The sequence below is a fragment of the Macrobrachium nipponense genome, chromosome 3, assembly GCF_015104395.2.
Source record: "Macrobrachium nipponense isolate FS-2020 chromosome 3, ASM1510439v2, whole genome shotgun sequence".
NCBI lineage: Eukaryota > Metazoa > Arthropoda > Malacostraca > Decapoda > Palaemonidae > Macrobrachium > Macrobrachium nipponense.
Window position 1 is genome coordinate 82,534,042 of NC_087202.1, and position 12,612 is coordinate 82,546,653.

A 12,612-nucleotide genomic window follows, 5' to 3' on the forward strand; every position below is an offset into this window, starting at 1 on the left:
AACATTGGTACATCATTTGGCAAATATTTAAGAAAAAAATAATTTTAGTTTAATTTTGCTGTTTACGTTAATTTTAATATTTGAAAATTAGTTCATAATTTTCTATCAAGAAAAATGCAAGTCACAATAATAAATGAAAATTAGCGAATACTTTAAGATAGCACCATCTACGAAAAAATGAGTGAATAGGAGAATATTCCTTAAATTATTTTGAGTTATATGCGCAAACACTACATGAATCCATGAATTCTGGACCATAAATAATTTGGGGTCAAATGTATTCCAAAATATTCTACATAGTCCGGATCGAAGGAGAAATGGGTTCAAGCTGACACCAGCATGAACTTCCCTTACTCTCTAGTGAGCAAATAAGAAAACTAAGAGAGAGAGCAGAGTCTACCTGTAATGTTGGTTTGGCCCTTTCACATAGGCACAGCTAGTTTGAGCCCCTGTAAGTCTTTTGCAGAAAAGACTATAACACGAGAGATCAAGCCAGATTTTTTTTCTTTTTTTTTGTTGGGAAAAACTAGGCTAAGCTGACTTCACCTTCCTCCACTTGGTAGTTTTGGAAGGGGAAGAATAGGAGGAATGGGAAAAAGCATACCGAAACTGCACAAGGAAACCTAGTCCAAAGATTGGGTGCGCTGATAGCAAAACAGTCATGCAAGCCACTCTTATGTGACTTGAAAGTCACAATAGAAGCATAGGACTCCCTTGCTGAGAACCACCAGCACCTTGCCCCCCCCAACCCCCCCAACAGAGCACAGCAAGCAAATGAGTTAAGCAAATGGGTTGTGCAACTCCCTCTCTGTGTGAACCTCAGTTAAGATAAAAGGTGTTGCAGTGGCCCCTATTACCAGGCCTTGTGGCCCACAATAACCAGAGAAAACAATACAAGCTGTTGCTACCCTTAATCCAATCTGGATCAGGTTACTAAAATGAATGAGCAGTGCAAATGGGTTGTACAAAATCCCCTTTGCGCAATCCTGGTGGGGTCTTGTGAGGGAGATGTACATTCCCGTCGCCATGGCCCTAGATAGACACTGGGAGAATGCTATGAGCCTACTGTTCCCGATAGCCACTTCTTAGACTGGATAACGAGAAGCGAAAGAGCCACGCAGCTGGGTACACTCCCCTTTCTCTGTTTGGGGAGTTTTGTAAGGGAGACTCGAGTCAATGCACGTTTTTGAAAGCTACAGTGAGATAGAGAGAAGAAAACCTAAAGTCTAAGGAATGGCACCTCGTGCCACCTTTCTCAGGACAATCAATTGCTGTTAGTGACTTAGCTTTCTGCCTTATCCTGAGAAGAGCATCCTGCAAGCAGCCTAATAAAATTTCAAAACGTGGGGGGACAGACTCCCCTACTCAAAGCTCGCAGCTGTTATAAAGAGTGGAGTCAATGTGAAGGACGATGACATACAAAGTGAAAAAAGGAAGGAGAATACCTCCTCATCCTCTCACCGATATTGATACTCCCTTGTCTGCAGGGCTGGTCATGTCTAGATTCAAAGAAAACTCAACCACAAGGGACCACAAGAATAAAGGTTATATAGAAGAAAGCTACTATAGGAGGAATATACCTTATTTAAGGCAAACCAAACTCTCGAAGTGCTTCAAAGTCCCTATCTTACAACTTGAAAGGTACCGTATACTACTCACATTCATGCGAATTTTGAAGACCTAACTTTGGAGCTAATTTTAAGGGGTATCGCATCATACATGAGATATAAAATTTGAGTAGGTAATCACATATTAGCATTGTATGACAAAATGCAAGAATAATGGATATAGTACATCTTTTCCATCAATCTTTAAAAAGTTATGATTTACTTCACTGCATCCAATAATATACCAATACGTATATGGATTTTCATATTACTATTTGTTTGTATTATAAAATACAACATCAATCACTGTTTTAGTTTGGAAAGCACCAGTGTGATTGCGAGGTAAGTTTATTTTGCTGTATTGAACTCAAATCAGAGCAACTTCTTGCTTCTAGTTAGAACAAATGAATCTCAAGATACTTTATTTATATGGGACAAGGTTATTTATGTTATATGAAGTGTTTTAAAGTCAAAATATCACTTATATATGTATTGTTGTGTAATGAAATTTAGTTATTTTTTGTTAGTAAATGGCGCAGAGGGCATGGTTTATTGCATGAAACAAAAATCAACAGATTCCATATTTTCACTTGATCTCGTCAGAATACTACAAGCTTTACATATTTATCTTTTATTGGAGTGAAAACAGTAAAATGTGTTCTTTCATGAAATAGTTTTTGATTAAACAACGTTTATCTCAAATTTTGTTTTGCGGTCGAGTTTGATGGTACTATACCGAAGTTTGCGAGAGTTTAATCCATGTTGCCAATGCACAATAATAGTCGTTAGCAGATCAGCATTCTTTCCTCAACTTCAGCTAAAACTTACATATTAAAATTTAGAGCAGTACTAATATTGCACCTGCCGATCTTTTCTCCAATTATTATTATTATTAATAGGTGTTAGTTTTTTTTCCAGACCTCTGAGTCTCAAGTAGACTCTTCTCGGGCTGGTTCTCAGGGATCAATCCTGAGGAAGAAAAAAAAAAAAAAAAAAAAAAAAAAAACAAAAAAAAAAAAAAAAAAAAAAAAAAAAAAAAAAAAAAAAAAAAATTAGACTTTATTAAGAAACCCGTCTTATTTAAAAAATTTATGATTTTATTAATTGAAAAATCCCTGCTTTCCGCAAGAATATTTTTCATTTCTGAACTCCGCAGATAAATAGATCTTTGCTGGGTCCAATTGGGCACTCAACAAGCAAATGCTGCACTGTCATGGGTATTTGACATCTGTTACATTTCACTGTCAGCATGTGGTGTTGACATCAAGTGACCATGTGAGAATCTTGTGTGTCCTATACGTAGCCTTGCTAGGATCACCTCTTTTGCTCTTTCTCCTGTGAGGATGTCCTCCATGCATAGACTTCAGTTTTTTTATATTTTTAAGTTTGTTTGTTGTTGGCACCGAGGCCCATTCTTCTTTCCAATCCTGGTAAATTAATGTTTAACTGATTTTACCCAGTCCTGACACTGGGGGCATATGAAATTGTTGGAGGGATAGTGCAGGCTAATTTGGCAGCAGAGTCTGCATATTCATTTTCCTTTATTCCCACGTGTGCTGGGATCCAACATATTTCCATTGATATTCCTGATTGGAGGAGTTGATGAATTTTTATTTGAATTTCCTGTACTATTTGGTTTCCTGATTTATACTGTCCTATTGCATCTATAGCGCTACGTGAGTCACTGAAAATTACAGAGACACTTGCTTTTGCCTCAGATATCATATCTAGAGCCATCTGTATGGCTGTGGACTTCAGCAGTAAATACTGATGATATTGAAGGTAGGCTTTTTTTACTTAACATATTTTTCGAATATGCAGATCTCCTACTCCAACATTATTTTGGAGCCGTCTGTATATATCATAAATTTGTCGCCTTTTCTTCTAATGTGTTCAAAGCATGTTGGCGGTACATTTCCGTACTTGTCATTTGTTTTTTTGAGTAGGTAAGACAGGGAGGTACATATCTTTACTCTATTTAAAATCCATGGTGGTGGCAATTCCATTGGTGGGTGAAAAATTGGATTCATATTATGTATGTTCATTATGTATCTAGCTCTTTTTTGGGAAAGAGCTTGTACTATTAACTGCTGTTACTTGATTACAGTTTGGAAGCAGAGTAAGTTGCAGGAGACGATCCCACTTGCATTGAAAGACCTCTTGTATTGTTATTAAATTACGGTGATGTTTTAAGGGCACAAAATACCTGCCTCCACCAAAAGTGAGTTTGTTGGGGACGATCGGAAAGCTCCTGTGCACAATCGCACGCCTTCATGGTGCACTGCATCGAGAGATTTAAATGCAGATCTGAGGCGGATGAATATATTGGACAGCAGTAATCTATTATGGATAAGACTGTTGCCTTATATATCATTAATAAAATGTCTCGCTTTGCTCCCCAATTAGTGTGTGATAACTTTTTTAATATGGCAAGGGCTTTGATGCCCTTGCTTTAATGTATTTGATGTGCTCTTTCCAATTTAAATGTTGATCAAATATTACTCCTAGATACTTGATTTTTGTACAAAATTTGTATTTCAGTGCTATAAAGATGCAGTTTGATTGTTTGGTTCTTCATCCACCTTTTGTCTTTGTAGAAGACGATTGCTTTTGTTTATCAGTTGAAAATTTAAATCCAACTGAATTTGCCCAACTACATATATTTGAAATGGCAGTACTAAGAACTCTCTGAGCGTGTCTCAGATTACTACTCGATAGTAAATGACAAAGTCATCAACATATAAACTGTTTTTTTACACCACTTGGTAAATTTATAGTAATGTCATTGATTGCTAAAGCAAACAATGTACAGCTCAAGACACTACTTGAGGGATTCCTTCTTCCAGTTTATAGGTTACTGAGTAGGAATTTTCTACTCTTACTTGAAAAGTTCTGTTTGTTAAGAAGTTCTTAATAAATATTGGTAAGTGGCCTCTTAGTCCCTTGGAGTTGGAGTTTTTGCATGATGTTATGTTTCCATGTTTTGTATCGTATGCTTTTTCTATATCAAAAATATAGCTACTGTTAATTTCTTTTGTTCAAAGCCTTTTTTGATATGATCTTCTAAATGTGTTAAGGGATCTAGGGTTGATCTGCCAGCTATTGAACCAGATTGTGTTGGTGTTAAAATGGATTCTTTGGTTATTACATACGTTAATCGTGCATTAACCATTTTTTCTAAGATTTTGCATAGGCAACTTGTTAGAGATATCGGTCTATAATTGGATGGATTACTTGCATCCTTTCCTGGTTTGTTTATTGGAATAATTATGGCATGTTTCCATTTATCAGGAAAGACACGTTTTAGCCAGATACTATTGTAAAATTTTAATAATATGATTTAGCTATAGGAGCTAATTTTTCTATCATTTCAAATGATATTTTATCATATCCTGGTGCAGAGGGATGACAAGAGTTGATGGCATATCTAGTTCATCCATGTTTAAAATATAGTTATATTCCAGGTCTTCAAGAGTTTCAAAATTGAGTATTATATTTTCTTTTTGTTTTCTGATACTTTGAAAATGTGTATCTAGGCTGGAGTAAGCACTGAGTTTTCAAAATGTTCCCAATTATGTTTGATATTTCATAAGTATCATGGTATAATTTTTCCATTTAAATGTATTGCACTTCTTGGAGGTCTTATATGTTTTCCATTGATTTTCCTTATCTTTTGCCAGACATCCCTTGTGGATGTTTGAAGATATGTTTGAGACATATTCCTTCCATGATGCGATTTTTTTCTGCTATTCCAGTTTTTCTAAATTTGGCTGTATATTTGTTATATAGTGGTTTAATGTGGTTAATTGTTATGTTTGTTATAACTATTTTGTTTAATATGTTTATACTATAGGGCATTTTGTTGAGTGATTTAAGGCGAGTTTTGAGTCTGTTTAGATTGCGACTCAATATATGTTTTTATTTTACTTAATGTTGTTAATGTTGGATTCCACCATGGGACAGGGGATTTTGTGGGGAATGTGTTGGTTTTTGGAATACTTTTATCTGCAGCATTTATTATGAAGTTTGAGAAGGATTCACATGTAGTAATTGGTGATCTTCATTATGTGGGAATGGTGGTATGTTTCGTGTGTATATGAAATATTTATCCCAGTTAGCTTTTTGGATATATATCTTGTAGGTGGCAATATTTTGACATTACTTAAGTAGTTCAGAATGATTGGGAAATGGTCACTTGTGTATGAATCGTCTAGGACGTTCCATTCAAATTTCTCCGCTACATCATTTGAACATAATGAAATGTCAATTGAAGAAAAGGTTAGGTGTGTATTTGAAAAATATGTTGGAACTTCACTTTCATTGAGACAATACAGGTTGTGTTTCATTATAGTATTCTCTATGTTGATTCCGGATGTGTCAGTGGGGTATTAATTATCCCATAATGGATTATGTGCATTAAAATCTCCTACTATAAGTAGTGGTTCCTGTATACTTTTGCTAATAAGTTCAGAAAAATCACTGAATTTGCATTGAAATTTGGTTGGTTATATAAATTACAAATAGTAATTTTACTTTTATCAGGCATATACAGTTTAATTGATGTTATTTGATATGGCATAGATGGTATGTCAACAGGGTTCATATGTAATGCTATTATGAACGTATATGGCTGTGCCTAATTTTCCACCGTCAGTTGGTGAATAACAGGCAATTTTATAGTGTTGGATATTTGTAGGGTTACTTCCTATATGTTTGTAGACATATGCACATTGGGTTGTGGTCTCGTATGATTCTTTGTAATTCACCCAGACGTAGTCGGGTTTAAGGACCATTTATATTCCATTGAATGATTTTATATTCCATTATTGGGAGGAATTGGTGTTAAATTCTGTAAATTGATTGCTGATTTTACTTTATCTCGTAGTTTATATGCAGTTTGAATTTATTTGTGGTTTTTTAATCGTTGTATTTGTATGTTGGTATTAGATTCTGCAGTTGTTTGTTTTTCATAGTTGAATATTAATAAGTCTATTTTTGATTTTATAATTTCCTTTTTGTATTTTTAAGGATTCAGAACATAATTCGTTCTCATGTTGGTGTGTTAAAGGGCACCTCCTTAATTTGGTAAAATTGTCAATACAATTTCGTACTGTGTCCTCTGTCTTGGTAGTTATTTGGTTATATGTACTTACAAAGCATTCATTACAACCACAAGATGAAGCATGTTTGGTAATGTTAATTATTGGTTCAGAAGTTTTTGGTCTAGCTTTAGAAATGTCTGGTTTTGTAATTCTATTGTTCCTTTTCTGTAGTGATAAGGACTGTTGGTTTGAGGGGTTATTTGTTTTGTTGTTGTTAATGGGATATTTCGGTCTTGTGGATGGTTGGGGGGTGATAGTTATATTTTGGTTTGGTTTAATGGTATGATTTTCATTAGTATTATTTGATGGAAATTGTAAAGAGTGATCTTTACTGTCCAGATGTTGGCTGTTTGATTGAGATTGAGGGTAATTGTGTATTTCCACTTGTGATGAGGTTAGTTTAATATCTTTTTTAAAATGTTCTCCTGGTGTAGTTGGAGTCTCTCTGGATTGATTGTAATTTTCAATATTTACTTTTTTTCCCTTAGGTGGGGTTCTTTCTAGAATTTCTTTTCTTTTTGCCAGTTCGATTATCATCATTTTTAATTCTTCTTCTATTGGAAGTTCTTTTCCATGGATAACTGAATCATCTATGTTGGTGGTGGTATTGGTTGTTGTAATATCACTTTTATTTTTGGGTTTCAGTATTATTGGTATGAAATCCAGTTTCCATGTTTATACTATCTTGTTTGTCATTGTGCTGTTTGATGTCTTGATTTTTAGTCACATTTGAAAAGGTGGGGGTTTTGGATGGATTGTTAACGCCTCTTACTTTTAGCTCAAGTCTGGCTTCATGACTGACATTCCTGTCCTATTTATTAACAACTGAAGTTCTGTGTTATATTGGTAAAATGAACACTCCTTAGATTTTGCGTGATGGGCTAGTCCACAATTAATACATTTTGATTGTTTACAGTTCCAATTAGTGGTATGGTCATCTGATGCACAGACTGCACTATAGCTTTATTACGGCATCTTTTGTATGTGTGTCCATACCTTGAGCACTGTGTACATTGTAATGGTTTAGGAACAAAAGGACGAACTTCTCTATTTTGTCCAAGAATTTTTATTTTAAATGGTAAGTCTTGGCCTGTAAATTTTATTTTGGCAATGTTGATATTTTTACTTTTATCTTTCCTACTTGAAATAGAGTATATTTCTAAATCGTGGAATTGTTATATCTCAATTTTAGGGAGTCTAGCAATAGTTGTTTTGAAGGAAGCTCCTGCGCGCTATTGGGTAGGATGACTGTACCCTGTACATAATTCAATGTTTCGTGGCTTGTAATTATTACCTTTATATTATTTATTTCTGTTATACTTAAAAAGGCAGTGGACTGCTTTTTATTGGTTACTTGGATAAGCCATTCATTGTCCTTGATGTGTCTGCATTCCATGTCTTGTGTTGGATATATGTTAAGTAATTTGTTTTCTAGCATCGCTGCTGAGATTTTGTTGTCAGCTTTGAGGACTAGAATCTTGACCAATATCTGTCCAAAGAGGTCATCAAAATGTACCAATGTGGGATTAAGTCGGTAATTTTTGTTTCTTTTTGGTCCTTGTTTTATGTATGTTGCTTGTCTATTATGATTTTTATATTTTTCTGTATTGCTGGGAGGATTATTTGTCTCTAATTCAGAATTATTGTTCATCATATATGGTTCCATTGTTACGATATTGGAGTTACCAATTTATGTTTGTTTGTTTCTTTTTTATTTATGCACTCTATTTGGTTTTCTGGTTCTGCTGCTTTACTTGGAACAGGGTGTTCCTTTGTATCTTTTATAGTACTTTTCACTACTTGTGGCAGTACCTAGGAAATTCGGGAGTGACGTGCTAATGGTCATCAACTGTGCCGTAGTTTTTCCATCATGGGGCCCAGGGTACTCAAATCATTTATTTCACAGTTCATAATTTTGAGTTTTTTACAAAAAAAAAAAAAAAAAAAAAAAAAAAAAAAAAAAAAAAATCTTGAAAAGATATCATTGGCCCTTCGCGAAGTTAAATCTTCTGCCAAAGGCACAAGTGAGAAAGGACTCCCAAATGTCCGCATCCCTACCTACCCCAAAAGGGGATGGCATAACATGATTAGTATGGCCCAAGTGTAAGCAGAACCCGCTTGCTAGGACTAAGAGTATTATGTTAATACAATTATCCCCATCCTAATCACATTATGGGCAAACTGGATAGAATGCCGAGAGTTCTATTCCTAGAAACCAGGCCCCCCCTGGAATCCGTGGTCCAGTCTCCACAGAATAGTTCCGCCTGAAAAACAGGTCCGAACATTGTCGGGTAGAGTGATGGATCTACCACAGTTCTCACTATTTAGCTTCGGATTTAACTCCACGTTAAGCCATGATATGTTTTCTCATTTATTTGCTTTTAAAAATTTTGGCAAAAAATGGAAAAGTCCACATAAGTTTACTCGAAAATATATAATGTCATATGGGACTCTTGGGTTCGAACCTGGGAAGAGATTCCTGAGGTTCGAGAGCCCCCTCACCACGTCAAGGTGGTCCCAAAATGAGGGGGTCTTTTCTCCAAAGAGAGTAAGGACATAGTAATGTAAAAATATATCAGTCCTATTCTCCTTAACGTCATTTGTACCTTTACGACAGTAACTATTTACTATTGTACGATGATTGAAATGCAAGCAAAAAGGCTGTTGTTCTTGGATTTGATTGTTCATAGCAAATCAGGTGTTTCAAGCAGTATGCATTTTCAAAACAAGTATATAATTACTAACAATATTTTAGGTATTCTCTTTTACTTTTTAAACTTAACTAGACGATGGGATATGTAAAGAGGTGGAGGAAAAGGGGTTAACCTAACTAAAAAATGGAATAAAGTGGAGGAAAAGAGGTTAGCCTATTGTTATTTGGTCTCATAAATTTAACACACGATACGTGAGATACGTGATAAAATAATTCTTTAAGGGTGAATATTTGGGGGTAGCGTGATATGCGAGATCGCGTGTTACACAAGTATATACAGTAAATACAGTATTCTGTAAATTGGAGAGCGACTTAGCTGCCACCATGAACACTATGTTTCCAATGAAAACAAGTATTCATCCTGGCAAAGAAAAGTGATCTGAATTCTTAGCAAAAAAGATAATTTGAATGACGGGTTCGAATCCTATTAACAATAACCACAGTCAAAAAACCAAAAAATGAAAAGATTTCTGAAGTTTATTCATGAAAACGTTTGAACGCCAAAGTTGGAGAGTGTCCTGAGATACGTCTGAACTCAATGGCAGTCAGAAGCAAAGTGTATGCTGACTGCAGAGTGGGTAGTGTTTTCCCTAGTTGTTGGTAGTTGACTAACTTCTCAGTAAGTCTGAATGGCCATTTCCAACCTACACTCGTACTAAATCTTTAAGTAAAGAACAAAGGTTTGTATTTGCTTAGGAACAAAAATTTTGTAGTTTAATACAGTGGACCCCCAATATTCGTGTTCTTTGGATTCACGGACTCACACATTCATGGATTTCTCTCTGGAACATTTCCCCGCAATATTTGCAGAAAATTCGCCTATTCACTGTATTTTTCTATGAGAAATATCCACAAATTCCTGTTTTTCTATCAATTTCATCATAAAATGCACTTTTTGTGATAAAACTATTAAAAAAACAAGTATAACAATTTTTAGTGGGTTTTTCTTGAGTTTTAACTAACAAAATAGGAGGTTTTAAGCATTTTCATAAGGGTTCCAACTACTATTTGCAGGTTCTAACTATTCACAGGGGGTTCTGGTATGCATCCCCTGCAAATATGGGGGACCACTGTATATGTATTTTGCAAAACAAAAACTGTGTGATAGCAAATACAAACTCTCATATGAAAACATTAAAAACCATTTGTGTTATTGAATGCTTGCCCTAAGGTCAAAAGGTAGTATCATTCCCCAAAAGGTAATGATATTTGATAAAGGCAATGTTAATCAATAAAGGCACTACATTCAAAGATTATACATATAGTAAAATCATTAGATTCTTAATAAAATATGATGTACACCTCCAAAACAAAATTTCTCATCGTCACAGTGCACTAGGGTGCCATTTACTATATGAACACATTGATACGGTATAAATTGGTACAGTGCAGTAAATACAGAATATGGCAATAAATGAATTCGATTCTCTTCTGAAGAAAATTGAAAATCTTGCTAGAAATTGCAAACATACAAAACTCTTCTCAAACAGAAGATGAGCATATCTCTTTCTCTTCATGCAGTTCTTCTACAGGTAACACAAGATCTCCCCAGTAGTCAAAAACCCTTAGCAAGGGGTTTTTTGCATCGGTGACAATTTTTTGCAGATAGGAATCAATGACATGCTTACACTGTTCTAAATCAAGAATGACTAGATTAGGAAGCTTGGTGTTAATATCCATAAATGACTCCCCAGTTAATTGCAAAACTCCCACAAGATCCAAAACACGGATGTGAGAACAATTGTTAACTATGGCACTGATCCCTACATCTGTAATCTCCCAACACCAATGCAGCACCAAATTTGTTAACTGTGAACAAGATTTAGCCATTGCAATTAACACTTTGTCACTCAGTAAAGAACACTCCCCCAAATTAATATGAGTTAGCTGGGGCAAAGGCCCATTTTCAAACAGTTTTTCCAAGCCATCTGGTGTCAGCTGGACCCCCTTCCGAAGCTTCAAAAAGGTCAGTTGTTTTAATCCGTAGATTCCTGAAAGCCCTACATCAGTCATTTGCTCGCAAAATGAAATTCCAAGCATTTTCAGTTGGGTGCAAGATGACAGTGATTTATATGCAATGTCTGTTAAATATTCACCATCTAGAAACAAATGTGTAAGAGAATTGCCAACCTCTCTCATTAAACATACAACCGCATTGTCATGAATACCAGTAATGCCATCTATATCAATGTACTCAAGATGCTTACACTGTTTGGCAATTTTTACAAGGCCTACATTATCTAAGAAGTGGCAGTGTGACAAATTGAGATGTCTCAGTACACTAAAGTTTGCCATCAAATGATAGCATTCACTGCTACATACACGGGAACCTTCCACATTCAAATAAGAAAGATCTGGGCAATTTTCAACCAAGCTTCTAAATGTGTTTTCCGTCAAACCATCACAAAACTTTGCAGTAAGTTTTTCAAGTCGATGGCAACATGCTGCCACATGGCTAACAAGATCACCACCATCCTCCCTACTCTCAAGTTCAAGACTAATTAAATGGGTGGGGGGGACAGTTCCAAAATCTGCTTTATCTTTTCCCCTTCAACTTTATGTTCAAAAGAAAATTTCAAGTACTTCCAAAGAGAAGGATCTTTTGATAATTTCCACCACCTAACACACACTGGCGACACATGACGACAAATTTCATAAACATTAAGAAAAGAAAATATATAAAGCAATAATTCATTGGGAATTAAGGAAACATAACAGTTATCTGGAGTCACCAATTCACTGTCCTTAGATGAGTCTTTGTTTTCTTTCCAAGCCTCAGTTTCTTGAACCACTAGCAAGTGGGGGTTGCCATTTTTGCCATTCTCAATCCTCTCTACTTTTTGCAAAACATACTTTCTATACCAACATGTTTCACCGAGAGGAACAAAAACATTGATAAGTACTGACCTGAGAGTCCTACAGTCCACAATGATTACATTCATGTTGTTGCAGCATGGCAACATTCAAATAAAAAATACAGACATACTTCAATAACCTGCATTCAGTCTGCAACAAGTTGGTTTCCATTTCATATTCTTTCAATATTCAAATTAGTTTACCACACTAAAAAGACTGTATTTTGCAACATACTTTTTTGGCAGAAAGAAACCTGAACTTTATATATTCTTGACACAATGAGTGATGGCAATGCTACAAAATGATGGTAAAATGTAGAGAATATCCACAGAAA

At 35.3% G+C, this 12,612-nt stretch overlaps 1 pseudogene; it reads right to left on the reverse strand.

The window, feature by feature from the left end:
• Positions 1–9,293: 9,293 nt before the first annotated feature.
• On the reverse strand, positions 9,294–12,364 carry LOC135222430 (F-box/LRR-repeat protein 2-like; annotated as a pseudogene).
• Between the last annotated feature and the right edge of the window lie 248 nt (positions 12,365–12,612).